This window comes from Ceratotherium simum, chromosome 25 (assembly GCF_057802395.1).
Source record: "Ceratotherium simum simum isolate JZ-2026a chromosome 25, ASM5780239v1, whole genome shotgun sequence".
In the NCBI taxonomy this organism is placed as follows: Eukaryota; Metazoa; Chordata; class Mammalia; order Perissodactyla; family Rhinocerotidae; genus Ceratotherium; species Ceratotherium simum.
In genome coordinates, this window is record NC_141924.1 from 1095009 (window position 1) to 1110091 (window position 15083).

Consider the following 15083-nt stretch of genomic DNA (forward strand, 5'->3'; position numbering starts at 1 on the left):
AGGAGACCCAGGGTCCCGCTAGGGCCGTGAGGGTGAGATGCTGCTTAGCTCCTGGGTGACGCTGAGCTAGCAGCTGCAGTCAGGCGGGTTCCCACCGAGTTCACCCCCCAAGGCCCACCTTTCCTGCTTGTCCCTCCATTTCTTCTCCTCTCAGACCATCCCCTGTGAAATAGGTCCAGCGTCCTGGAGCCCTCCCAGTGTCAGCTTGGCTAATCCAGGCCTCAGCCCACTGCTCCTCCCTCCTGCCCAAACCTGGGCCCCTCCTCCAGGAAGTCTCCAGCTCTCCAATGACCACACCCTCTGATGTGGAGTGCCAGGGCAGGACCATGAGTGCGTACTGAGCTGGCTTCTGTCCCAGCCATGCTCTGGGGCCACACGTTGCCCTGGCCTGGCTGACCCCAAACCAGACACCAGAGGGCAGCCAGTGCTCAAAGGGGGAGCTCACCATGGGTGCAGAAATCCAGTGATAGCAGCTCCTCAGGCAGCCGAGAGCTCAGGGAGGTCCTCAGTGGACGGTGGTGGACGACAGGTGACAGCTGACGGAACTGTGTGCAGAAACGCTGCCCTGGAGCAGCGGGTATTGGGGACCCGGCAGATCTAGGAGCAGGTGGAGACAGAGATGCCCCCGCCCTCCACAGGGAGTGTGTCCAGAGGGCCCAGAGGGGGCCGGGGGAGGATCCTTCCCAGTGAGGCTGGTGGGGGTGCAGCCTGGGGTCCCCATGAAAGGACAGGGCATGCCAAATGGACAGACACTTCCCACCTGCTGCCAGGCAGCAGGGGCTGCAGGGAATCGGCCTTGGGTGGGGGGGTCGCTGGGCTGGCACTGGCCCAGGTCTCAGCCAACCTTGGGGACCCTTCCATGGGGGCATCACGTTGCCTCCCCCACTCCCCCAAGGCTGAAGGAGAAGAGCAGAGCTGCTGTCCCAGCTGTTTATAACCCAGAAGCTCATTTTAAAAATGCCTCATTTCAGTAAGAACCAACGTGATGCATCACAGGTTAACAGCACCCAATTCCCGCTGAGTTATGGGGCTTGGTGTGGGAACAATTTCATGGTTATCTCCACCAGTTTACACACGAGACTTGTATTTATAAATAATGCTTTGATATCCTGGAGGGGTTATTTTATTTGGTCTTAAAAAATGATATACACCAAGATATTGAAAATTAAAAATTCATCAGTGCTCTGAGACTCCATCTGTGCCTCACTGAGACACACGCGGTGGTTTGTCAAGGTTGGGGGGCTGGCCTTGGATCTTTTCTGTGGATTTGGGGAGAAACAGCAGAGACCATAGGCTCCCCTGGGAGATGCATGTGTTGGGGAATGTGTGGACCATGCCCGGCCACCACAGAGGGCAGGTGCTGGGCTCCCATTCCAGGGATGCAGAGCAATGCTGGCAGCACCAAGCAGGAGGCAGCACCCTGGGCCAGCAGCTGCCTGGGCTGGCTGATGTAGACCAGCTGTGTGGACAAACACGGGGAGCTAAGCTATGCACTTAAAATCTTCTTCTCATCAACTTTTACTGGGATTCTACGACTTTATCTCATTACAGTATTTCTCCTGTTGCAAATGAAGTGCATCTCTTGTGGAACAAGCTCCAGAGTTTCAGTGTCAGCCCAGCAGAGGGGGCTCCCACCTCGAGGCCCCCAGACCCTCCAGTGCCCAGTCCTCCCTCCACCTGCCCACCCAGAAGGGATCCCCAGGATAGAGGGAAAGAGAGGTCTGAGGGCTCAGGTGTGGGGATGTCCCAGGCCCCTGGACAACAGTCACTGCAGCTGTGTCCAGGGTGGTGGGGGACAGTGTGCAAAGGGTCCCGGGCCAGAAGGGGTGGGAGGCCCCGAGCCTGCTGCTGTTATTAATAAAACAGCCCAAGTCCAGAAGCAGCAGCTGTGGTTCCCCCTCCCCTCTCCCTCCTCCTCCTCCTGTCTCCAAGCTCACTCTGTGACCCCCAGCCTTGTGACCTGTCCCTGTGGTGGGTGGGGGGCCTCAGTCAGGTGACTAACAACATCCAAGGCCAGGCTGGGGGTCCATCTGGTGGCTCAGCCCCCAGAGTCAGGCCGGGCATCCGAGGCGCCTCCAAGCCGGCCCTCAATTCAGCAGGAGAAGCCGACTGAAGCCAGAGGCTGGGGTTTGTGTGGACCCGAGGACTGAATTTCTGTGTGATGAATGAACAATAGTCACAGATACATGTATAAATATACTCATGTCTGTGTTTATCTTTTTAACCCACTGAGAGTATTTCCTCCGACGACTGTCTGTGGCGAGGGTGTGCATTAACAAGTGACCATGAACTTGGGGCTTGGCCTCTGAGGGTCTGCTCTGCTCCGAGGGCGGGTCTGTGGCTGACCGGCCCGGGGTGGGGGCTGCCACTGCTGTGCCCAGCCCTGTCCACCCCCAGAATGGACCCTCCGAGCCCCAGCTGGCACCACTGAGGAGGAGCAGCCCTGGCGCTTAGGCCCAGGCCTGTGACTGCTGGGCAGTGGCGTCCCCTCTTGGTGTATTAATGAGTGCATCCGACGTGAACATGAGCTTCTGCACATAAATCCTATACAGGACCTGTGACTGCTGGGCAGTGGCGTCCCCTCCTGGTGTATTAATGAGTGCATCCGACGTGAACATGAGCTTCTGCACATAAATCCTATACAGGACCTGTGACTGCTGGGCAGTGGCGTCCCCTCCTGGTGTATTAATGAGTGCATCCGACGTGAACATGAGCTTCTGCACATAAATCCTATACAGGACCTGTGACTGCTGGGCAGTGGCGTCCCCTCCTGGTGTATTAATGAGTGCATCCGACGTGAACATGAGCTTCTGCACATAAATCCTATACAGGACCTGTGACTGCTGGGCAGTGGCGTCCCCTCCTGGTGTATTAATGAGTGCATCCGACGTGAACATGAGCTTCTGCACATAAATCCTATACAGGACCTGTGACTGCTGGGCAGTGGCGTCCCCTCCTGGTGTATTAATGAGTGCATCCGACGTGAACATGAGCTTCTGCACATAAATCCTATACAGGACCTGTGACTGCTGGGCAGTGGCGTCCCCTCCTGGTGTATTAATGAGTGCATCCGACGTGAACATGAGCTTCTGCACATAAATCCTATACAGGACCTGTGACTGCTGGGCAGTGGCGTCCTCCTGGTGTATTAATGAGTGCATCCGACGTGAACATGAGCTTCTGCACATAAATCCTATACAGGACCTGTGACTGCTGGGCAGTGGCGTCCCCTCCTGGTGTATTAATGAGTGCATCCGACGTGAACATGAGCTTCTGCACATAAATCCTATACAGGACCTGTGACTGCTGGGCAGTGGCGTCCCCTCCTGGTGTATTAATGAGTGCATCCGACGTGAACATGAGCTTCTGCACATAAATCCTATACAGGACCTGTGACTGCTGGGCAGTGGCGTCCCCTCCTGGTGTATTAATGAGTGCATCCGACGTGAACATGAGCTTCTGCACATAAATCCTATACAGGACCTGTGACTGCTGGGCAGTGGCGTCCCCTCCTGGTGTATTAATGAGTGCATCCGACGTGAACATGAGCTTCTGCACATAAATCCTATACAGGACCTGTGACTGCTGGGCAGTGGCGTCCCCTCCTGGTGTATTAATGAGTGCATCCGACGTGAACATGAGCTTCTGCACATAAATCCTATACAGGACCTGTGACTGCTGGGCAGTGGCGTCCCCTCCTGGTGTATTAATGAGTGCATCCGACGTGAACATGAGCTTCTGCACATAAATCCTATACAGGACCTGTGACTGCTGGGCAGTGGCGTCCCCTCCTGGTGTATTAATGAGTGCATCCGACGTGAACATGAGCTTCTGCACATAAATCCTATACAGGACCTGTGACTGCTGGGCAGTGGCGTCCCCTCCTGGTGTATTAATGAGTGCATCCGACGTGAACATGAGCTTCTGCACATAAATCCTATACAGGACCTGTGACTGCTGGGCAGTGGCGTCCCCTCCTGGTGTATTAATGAGTGCATCCGACGTGAACATGAGCTTCTGCACATAAATCCTATACAGGACCTGTGACTGCTGGGCAGTGGCGTCCCCTCCTGGTGTATTAATGAGTGCATCCGACGTGAACATGAGCTTCTGCACATAAATCCTATACAGGACCTGTGACTGCTGGGCAGTGGCGTCCCCTCCTGGTGTATTAATGAGTGCATCCGACGTGAACATGAGCTTCTGCACATAAATCCTATACAGGACCTGTGACTGCTGGGCAGTGGCGTCCCCTCCTGGTGTATTAATGAGTGCATCCGACGTGAACATGAGCTTCTGCACATAAATCCTATACAGGACCTGTGACTGCTGGGCAGTGGCGTCCCCTCCTGGTGTATTAATGAGTGCATCCGACGTGAACATGAGCTTCTGCACATAAATCCTATACAGGACCTGTGACTGCTGGGCAGTGGCGTCCCCTCCTGGTGTATTAATGAGTGCATCCGACGTGAACATGAGCTTCTGCACATAAATCCTATACAGGACCTGTGACTGCTGGGCAGTGGCGTCCCCTCCTGGTGTATTAATGAGTGCATCCGACGTGAACATGAGCTTCTGCACATAAATCCTATACAGGACCTGTGACTGCTGGGCAGTGGCGTCCCCTCCTGGTGTATTAATGAGTGCATCCGACGTGAACATGAGCTTCTGCACATAAATCCTATACAGGACCTGTGACTGCTGGGCAGTGGCGTCCCCTCCTGGTGTATTAATGAGTGCATCCGACGTGAACATGAGCTTCTGCACATAAATCCTATACAGGACCTGTGACTGCTGGGCAGTGGCGTCCCCTCCTGGTGTATTAATGAGTGCATCCGACGTGAACATGAGCTTCTGCACATAAATCCTATACAGGACCTGTGACTGCTGGGCAGTGGCGTCCCCTCCTGGTGTATTAATGAGTGCATCCGACGTGAACATGAGCTTCTGCACATAAATCCTATACAGGACCTGTGACTGCTGGGCAGTGGCGTCCCCTCCTGGTGTATTAATGAGTGCATCCGACGTGAACATGAGCTTCTGCACATAAATCCTATACAGGACCTGTGACTGCTGGGCAGTGGCGTTCCCTCCTGGTGTATTAATGAGTGCATCCGACGTGAACATGAGCTTCTGCACATAAATCCTATACAGGACCTGTGACTGCTGGGCAGTGGCGTCCCCTCCTGGTGTATTAATGAGTGCATCCGACGTGAACATGAGCTTCTGCACATAAATCCTATACAGGACCTGTGACTGCTGGGCAGTGGCGTCCCCTCCTGGTGTATTAATGAGTGCATCCGACGTGAACATGAGCTTCTGCACATAAATCCTATACAGGACCTGTGACTGCTGGGCAGTGGCGTCCCCTCCTGGTGTATTAATGAGTGCATCCGACGTGAACATGAGCTTCTGCACATAAATCCTATACAGGACCTGTGACTGCTGGGCAGTGGCGTCCCCTCCTGGTGTATTAATGAGTGCATCCGACGTGAACATGAGCTTCTGCACATAAATCCTATACAGGACCTGTGACTGCTGGGCAGTGGCGTCCCCTCCTGGTGTATTAATGAGTGCATCCGACGTGAACATGAGCTTCTGCACATAAATCCTATACAGGACCTGTGACTGCTGGGCAGTGGCGTCCCCTCCTGGTGTATTAATGAGTGCATCCGACGTGAACATGAGCTTCTGCACATAAATCCTATACAGGACCTGTGACTGCTGGGCAGTGGCGTCCCTCCTGGTGTATTAATGAGTGCATCCGACGTGAACATGAGCTTCTGCACATAAATCCTATACAGGACCTGTGACTGCTGGGCAGTGGCGTCCCCTCCTGGTGTATTAATGAGTGCATCCGACGTGAACATGAGCTTCTGCACATAAATCCTATACAGGACCTGTGACTGCTGGGCAGTGGCGTCCCCTCCTGGTGTATTAATGAGTGCATCCGACGTGAACATGAGCTTCTGCACATAAATCCTATACAGGACCTGTGACTGCTGGGCAGTGGCGTCCCCTCCTGGTGTATTAATGAGTGCATCCGACGTGAACATGAGCTTCTGCACATAAATCCTATACAGGACCTGTGACTGCTGGGCAGTGGCGTCCCCTCCTGGTGTATTAATGAGTGCATCCGACGTGAACATGAGCTTCTGCACATAAATCCTATACAGGACCTGTGACTGCTGGGCAGTGGCGTCCCCTCCTGGTGTATTAATGAGTGCATCCGACGTGAACATGAGCTTCTGCACATAAATCCTATACAGGACCTGTGACTGCTGGGCAGTGGCGTCCCCTCCTGGTGTATTAATGAGTGCATCCGACGTGAACATGAGCTTCTGCACATAAATCCTATACAGGACCTGTGACTGCTGGGCAGTGGCGTCCCCTCCTGGTGTATTAATGAGTGCATCCGACGTGAACATGAGCTTCTGCACATAAATCCTATACAGGACCTGTGACTGCTGGGCAGTGGCGTCCCCTCCTGGTGTATTAATGAGTGCATCCGACGTGAACATGAGCTTCTGCACATAAATCCTATACAGGACCTGTGACTGCTGGGCAGTGGCGTCCCCTCCTGGTGTATTAATGAGTGCATCCGACGTGAACATGAGCTTCTGCACATAAATCCTATACAGGACCTGTGACTGCTGGGCAGTGGCGTCCCCTCCTGGTGTATTAATGAGTGCATCCGACGTGAACATGAGCTTCTGCACATAAATCCTATACAGGACCTGTGACTGCTGGGCAGTGGCGTCCCCTCCTGGTGTATTAATGAGTGCATCCGACGTGAACATGAGCTTCTGCACATAAATCCTATACAGGACCTGTGACTGCTGGGCAGTGGCGTCCTCCTGGTGTATTAATGAGTGCATCCGACGTGAACATGAGCTTCTGCACATAAATCCTATACAGGACCTGTGACTGCTGGGCAGTGGCGTCCCCTCCTGGTGTATTAATGAGTGCATCCGACGTGAACATGAGCTTCTGCACATAAATCCTATACAGGACCTGTGACTGCTGGGCAGGGGCGTCCCTCCCTGGTGTATTAATGAGTGCATCCGACGTGAACATGAGCTTCTGCACATAAATCCTATACAGGACCTGTGACTGCTGGGCAGTGGCGTCCCCTCCTGGTGTATTAATGAGTGCATCCGACGTGAACATGAGCTTCTGCACATAAATCCTATACAGGACCTGTGACTGCTGGGCAGTGGCGGGCCCTCCTGGTGTATTAATGAGTGCATCCGACGTGAACATGAGCTTCTGCACATAAATCCTATACAGGACCTGTGACTGCTGGGCAGTGGCGTCCCCTCCTGGTGTATTAATGAGTGCATCCGACGTGAACATGAGCTTCTGCACATAAATCCTATACAGGACCTGTGACTGCTGGGCAGTGGCGTCCCCTCCTGGTGTATTAATGAGTGCATCCGACGTGAACATGAGCTTCTGCACATAAATCCTATACAGGACCTGTGACTGCTGGGCAGTGGCGTCCCCTCCTGGTGTATTAATGAGTGCATCCGACGTGAACATGAGCTTCTGCACATAAATCCTATACAGGACCTGTGACTGCTGGGCAGTGGCGTCCCCTCCTGGTGTATTAATGAGTGCATCCGACGTGAACATGAGCTTCTGCACATAAATCCTATACAGGACCTGTGACTGCTGGGCAGTGGCGTCCCCTCCTGGTGTATTAATGAGTGCATCCGACGTGAACATGAGCTTCTGCACATAAATCCTATACAGGACCTGTGACTGCTGGGCAGTGGCGTCCCCTCCTGGTGTATTAATGAGTGCATCCGACGTGAACATGAGCTTCTGCACATAAATCCTATACAGGACCTGTGACTGCTGGGCAGTGGCGTCCCCTCCTGGTGTATTAATGAGTGCATCCGACGTGAACATGAGCTTCTGCACATAAATCCTATACAGGACCTGTGACTGCTGGGCAGTGGCGTCCCCTCCTGGTGTATTAATGAGTGCATCCGACGTGAACATGAGCTTCTGCACATAAATCCTATACAGGACCTGTGACTGCTGGGCAGTGGCGTCCCCTCCTGGTGTATTAATGAGTGCATCCGACGTGAACATGAGCTTCTGCACATAAATCCTATACAGGACCTGTGACTGCTGGGCAGTGGCGTCCCCTCCTGGTGTATTAATGAGTGCATCCGACGTGAACATGAGCTTCTGCACATAAATCCTATACAGGACCTGTGACTGCTGGGCAGTGGCGTCCCCTCCTGGTGTATTAATGAGTGCATCCGACGTGAACATGAGCTTCTGCACATAAATCCTATACAGGACCTGTGACTGCTGGGCAGTGGCGGTCCCTCCTGGTGTATTAATGAGTGCATCCGACGTGAACATGAGCTTCTGCACATAAATCCTATACAGGACCTGTGACTGCTGGGCAGTGGCGTCCCCTCCTGGTGTATTAATGAGTGCATCCGACGTGAACATGAGCTTCTGCACATAAATCCTATACAGGACCTGTGACTGCTGGGCAGTGGCGTCCCCTCCTGGTGTATTAATGAGTGCATCCGACGTGAACATGAGCTTCTGCACATAAATCCTATACAGGACCTGTGACTGCTGGGCAGTGGCGTCCTCCTGGTGTATTAATGAGTGCATCCGACGTGAACATGAGCTTCTGCACATAAATCCTATACAGGACCTGTGACTGCTGGGCAGTGGCGTCCCCTCCTGGTGTATTAATGAGTGCATCCGACGTGAACATGAGCTTCTGCACATAAATCCTATACAGGACCTGTGACTGCTGGGCAGTGGCGTCCCCTCCTGGTGTATTAATGAGTGCATCCGACGTGAACATGAGCTTCTGCACATAAATCCTATACAGGACCTGTGACTGCTGGGCAGTGGCGTCCCCTCCTGGTGTATTAATGAGTGCATCCGACGTGAACATGAGCTTCTGCACATAAATCCTATACAGGACCTGTGACTGCTGGGCAGTGGCGTCCCCTCCTGGTGTATTAATGAGTGCATCCGACGTGAACATGAGCTTCTGCACATAAATCCTATACAGGACCTGTGACTGCTGGGCAGTGGCGTCCCCTCCTGGTGTATTAATGAGTGCATCCGACGTGAACATGAGCTTCTGCACATAAATCCTATACAGGACCTGTGACTGCTGGGCAGTGGCGTCCCCTCCTGGTGTATTAATGAGTGCATCCGACGTGAACATGAGCTTCTGCACATAAATCCTATACAGGACCTGTGACTGCTGGGCAGTGGCGTCCCCTCCTGGTGTATTAATGAGTGCATCCGACGTGAACATGAGCTTCTGCACATAAATCCTATACAGGACCTGTGACTGCTGGGCAGTGGCGTCCCCTCCTGGTGTATTAATGAGTGCATCCGACGTGAACATGAGCTTCTGCACATAAATCCTATACAGGACCTGTGACTGCTGGGCAGTGGCGTCCCCTCCTGGTGTATTAATGAGTGCATCCGACGTGAACATGAGCTTCTGCACATAAATCCTATACAGGACCTGTGACTGCTGGGCAGTGGCGTCCCCTCCTGGTGTATTAATGAGTGCATCCGACGTGAACATGAGCTTCTGCACATAAATCCTATACAGGACCTGTGACTGCTGGGCAGTGGCGTCCCCTCCTGGTGTATTAATGAGTGCATCCGACGTGAACATGAGCTTCTGCACATAAATCCTATACAGGACCTGTGACTGCTGGGCAGTGGCGTCCCCTCCTGGTGTATTAATGAGTGCATCCGACGTGAACATGAGCTTCTGCACATAAATCCTATACAGGACCTGTGACTGCTGGGCAGTGGCGTCCCCTCCTGGTGTATTAATGAGTGCATCCGACGTGAACATGAGCTTCTGCACATAAATCCTATACAGGACCTGTGACTGCAGCTCTTACAGCCGAGTGTCCTCAGAGAAACAGCAGATTTGTCGTAATGTATACAGAGCAGATGCTTCCATTTCACTGTCACACCAAGTGAACCACCGCCTCGCACTGGGGTGGTTTCGGGGCTCCCTCCGCTGGCCTTTGTGAATGTTCAACAGCCTGGAGCCTGTGAAGTGTCTCCGAGCCGTGAGGTGCAGCCAGCGGAGCTGGGGTTCTTTGGGGCGGGGGGAGCTAGTGTGGAGATGCCAGTGGACCCAAGGGGCTTGGGGGGATGCAGCTGGCTCCTCGCACTCTGCCTCCCACCCCAGCACCGGGAGCCCCTCGTGCACATGTGGTAGACACCCTGGACCTCCCTTGTGCCTGTGGCCAGACTCAGGCCCCAGGTGTGCTCACCTGCAGCAGGTCCACTGGGGAGGTGGGGCTGGAAGAGGCCTGAGCAGGCTCTGGCAGGGGCTGGGGCTGTTCAGGGGTTCTGGGGTTCAGGGTGCTGGGCTTTGATCTAGAGTGGGCAGTGGGTGCCCAGCGATGGTGACTTAACCCTTTGCTGCCTGTGCCTGGCCCTGTGGGCTGCCCGTGTCCGCTCGGGGGGTGGACGCTGCAACACTGGATTCACGGACACGCTCGGCCCACAGAGCCTGAGCCTTGGGGACGTTGGCTGGGAGCCCTCCCCATGTTTCCTCTGACGACACCTGTAGGGTGTTAACTGTTGAAGCTGTTCGTATGATTATCCCCATTTCCAGAGGAGAACTCGGGAGCCCAGGGGTGCGAGGGAGAGCACCAGCAGATCGGAAGCCACGGTGCCTGTGACCTCATCTCAGAATGGACATCGCATTGCTTGGGCGTATTCTCTTGGTTAGAAGTGAGACACCAGGTGCAGCCTGGCTCAGGGGAGGGGTTACTCAGGGCCGGGAGCCCTGGGGGCCACCCCAGAGGGCGCTCCCACAGCAGTATATGTATTTTTTTTTTTAATTTTTTGTTTATTGCAGTAACATTGGTTTATAACATTGTAGCAGTATATGTATTAACTCATCTTCTAAAACTGAGTTCAAACCTTCACTCTGAAAGGGGTTAGCATCATTGAGGTTAATTCCTAGATACCTGGTAGTTTTTGTGACTGTTACGGTCAGCGTCTTATTTCTGTTACGTTTCCTAGATCTAGGGAAATACTAGATTTTCATAAGTAGGTATTCAATTTGGGAACCTCCTGAACTTTTATTTGTTCTGACAGCTAATGGATCCTGCCGGGTTTTCTGTGAAAATCACCATGTACCTGCACGTAACGGGAGGGACGTCTTCCTTCTGATTCCGTTATTCGTCTACTTCTTTTTCTTTTCGACCAAGCACTGGCTGGTTCCTCCAGGGCCACATCCCCCTACATCTTGACCCCTCTGCAGTCAAAGCCGAGAGAGGCCCAGTCAGTCTGAGGACGCCTCCTCCTGAGGGTCCTTGCCCATCAGTGAACCCCCACGCCTGCCGCAGATCCCCCAACATCAGCTCCCATTTGCTGAGTGCCCACTCTGGGGCTTCTGCCATGACAGACTCAGGGGACGTGTCCGAGAAAGGCCTCATCTGCGCCCTCAAGGACTCGCGGTCAGGAGGGCTCAGCAGGGGAAGACGGACAGGGACTGGCACAGCCAGGCTGTGTGGACAGTGCTGGAGTGCAGCCGGGGAGCCGCTGGGAGGGAGCTGTGTTGGCGTGGAGGTGCAGGGGGCACCACCACCGTTCCCCCGACCTGCCCGCTGGACTCCAGGCTTTCTCTGTCCCTCTGGGGGGTGACTGGCACTGTCTCCCCTCCCCCAGAGATATAGCCCTCATGGCACATTCTGGGTCTAGGGCAGCTGGGCTGTCAGCAACCCTGCTGGTCATCCACACCAGCTCCCTCTCCGTCCTGCCCACCTGCCCTGCCCTCCCCAGCTCCCAGCCCGGACCCCACATCTTTCTCTCCTGAGCTTTGTCCAAGATCCGCGTGCCCGACACGGCGCCCCTCGGGGCAGTCCCCCCTGCCCGGCCCCATTGGCCCAGGCTCCCTTGCTGGCTCTTGTTTTCTCCCTTCAGCCTCCACCTCTGGCTCTTTCTCCAGTCTCCCGCATCCCGAGGATCCCTTCCTCAACCCATCCATCCTCTCCCACGTTTCTTCACATGTCCACCTGGTCCACAGACAGTTCCTGGGACCTACTATGTGTCAGCCTCTGTGTCAGGACAAGAGACGGGGGAAGACGAGAGACAAGAACCCACTGCCCCTGCCCAGGCAGGAGCTAGGCAGCAACCAAAACCAATGACGAAGGAGTCACAAGTGTGCTGGGCAGGCTGCCTGGAGGAGGGAGTCTTACAGCACGCCCAGGACAGGGGAGCTCCTGGGTGGACAGCTGGGACCGATCAGGAAGTGGACCAGCCCAGGGAGCAGAGTGGGGCCGGGTTGGAGGAGCCGCTCAGAGAAGGTGGGCAGGGCGAGAAGGCCACCTGGACAGGTGGGTGGGCCTCCATGCCAGCCAGGGTGGCTGTGCATCTGGAGGCATCTGAGCAGAGGCTGTGATGTGGCCGGAGTGAGCTGTAGAAGGGGCCGGTCTGAGGCACTGGGCTGCAGCAGTGGACTGAGTCCGGCCCCCACGGGCTTCCTGGTCAGAGGGGGCTCAGACAAGACCTCACAGGAACTACATGACGAGGGGGCGAGAAGCTGGCGAGGCGGTGGGGCGGTGAGGGCAGGCTTCTCTGCCAAGAGGACACCAGAGAGATGAGAGAGGCCCCTAGAAGCCACCTGCACAAAGAGGGGCGTGTCCTGGGGAGAGGCAGCTCCAGCACATTCCGGGCCTGCACAGAAGGGCCCCACCCTTGGTTATTGCTCTGCTGTTGCCGTCTTGAAATTCTTAATAATTTTTGAACAAGGGGCCTTTTTGTTTTGCACCGGGCTCTGCAAATTACGTGGCCAGTCTGCGTAGAGGGGAGGCAGGTGCAGAGACCAGGGCAGGAATGTGCTCGGAGCACTCAGCAAGGGGCCGGTGGCTAGAGCAAAGTGAGGAGCGGGGAGGTACTGGCGGGGGTGGAGGTTATGCTGTGAGACCTGGGACGTCACCTGGTGGGCTCTGAGCAAGGTGACACCATCTGAGTTATGGGGACCCGGAGGCCATGAAGAGACAGCTCCAAAGGGCGAGGTGGAGACGGTGGGCAGGGGTCAGCGCGGAGGTGGGCGGGGTCAGCGCGGAGGTGGGCGGGGTCAGCGCGGAGGTGGGCGGGGCGGAGGTGGAGGCAGGGCGGAGGTGGGCGGGGGCAGGGCGGAGGTGGGCGGGGGCAGGGCGGAGGTGGAGGCAGGGCGGAGGCAGGGCGGAGGCAGGGCGGAGGTGGGCGGGGGCAGCGCGGAGGTGGCGTGCGGTCTGCGAGCTCCGGGGGAGCCCACAAGTTTACGACAGGTGTCCTGAAGAGTGGGATGTGGGGAGTATAGAAAGCGGGGTCGGGCCATCGGCCGAGGTGAGGGTCCTGGGGAGGCTGGGGTGGGCTCCATGGCTGGTTTTGGACGTGAGGCTCTGGGATGCTCCAGAGTTCCCAGTGGAAGCAAAAAGCTAGAGAGAGTGGGAGTTGGGGGAAAGACTAGGGGCATGAATTCTCCGGAAAGAGGGAAGGTGCCTGGCGAGTGAGTGTGTTCAGAGCAGAGGGCCTGGGGTCTGGGCCCATGGAGGGGGGAGGGGGCACGAGAAAGAGCCAGAGAGTGAGGCTTCCCGGACAAGTGGAGAAGCTTCTAGAAGGGGGAGGCACGACAGAAGGAGTCAGAGGCTGGGCGACCTGGACACTACTGGGACCTGGGGGAGGAGGTTCTCTGCGCAGGTGGGCCGGCGGAGCCCACTCTGAGGAGCTGGGCTGGAAAGGGGTAAGCAGCTGGGGGTCGGGGTCTGTGTTTTTAACAGGATGCTCTTAGGCTGGTGGGAATGACCCGACAGAGAGGGGAAGTTGCATCCTTTGAGCAGTGAGGAGGGGGTTGTACATGGGACTGTTGGAGGTGGAGCAGGTCCCCTGTCCTGGAGGGCAGAGGAGGACATGCAGGGGCCATGGGAGTGAGGAGGGTGTCTTCTGAAGGGAGATATGAAGCTGGGTGGGCTCTGCTGTGTGTCCAACCCCTGAGGCCCTGCTCTCGTTTCTGTTTCAGGGAGTCTGTCCTTCCCTGGGCGGGGGAGGTGGGACCACCCTATGTGGTCTGGAGGGGCTGGAGTAGTGGAGGAAGGGAGAGGCCGAGGGTATGGTGGTCAGACACAGATGCTGTCCCAGGGGCCCCACTGGGAATCGCACTCCACCCCTGACTGGTGGGGATGCTGGGCTCTGCCCCTGGATGCCTCCCCGTGTGCAAGAGCCCTCACCGGCTGTCCCAGCATGCCAGGGGCTGTCCCCAGTTCCTGCCACCTGTTCAGGCGGGCGAGCAATGTGCTGGCTGCTCCCTGTGGCCCTGCGCTCTTCTCATCATTAATGATAATATTTTTCTAACTACCCCCCTCGCTCAGCCTCCAGGACAGACTGCCTGATAACTTACCGAAGAAAAAATTCTCAGAATGAGGTGTTGCAGGTGTCAGATGCAGAGTTAATGGGCAGATCTGAGGGGCTGAGGCAGGAACTGCGATTCAGGACAGCCTGGTGCAGGACTGGCTCCTGAAGCTGGGACCCTTCCCCACGCCCCCTCCATGCGATGCTTCTCTAGGCCTTTGACGAATCCTTAGGAAGCTGCCTTCACTCATTTCACCACTGCCTGCAAGTACACTGCACAGCAAAGGTGGAGAAAAGCCCTGAGTTGTGCAAAGGACGCGGTCTTAGAGAAGATTATTCCTTGTGGGCCGTACTGAGTCCAAGTGCAAGGTTGGAGGGGACGTCTCGTGCAGAGAGACACCAGAACAGGCCACGTGTATCAACAACCCACTGGGCAGGCCCTCGTTGGACCCCTGGGGACGTGGGATGCCCCCTGAGAGCCACAGGACCGCTGGTCCCTCTGACCACTCCCAGTCTTGCTGGGGGGCTAAGAGGCTGGACCCCTGCATGGGGGTCACGCATGCGCTCTGGGAGCTGGCCCTTCTGTGGGCGGCCAGGGCCCATGTCCTGCCAGCAAGGTCCGCTGTGTGACTTGGAGAGGGATGGGATTGGAGGGTAGGGTAGAAGGGCCCTCCCCCACTCTCCTGTTCTTTGAGGGGCCTGTGCACACAGCAGGC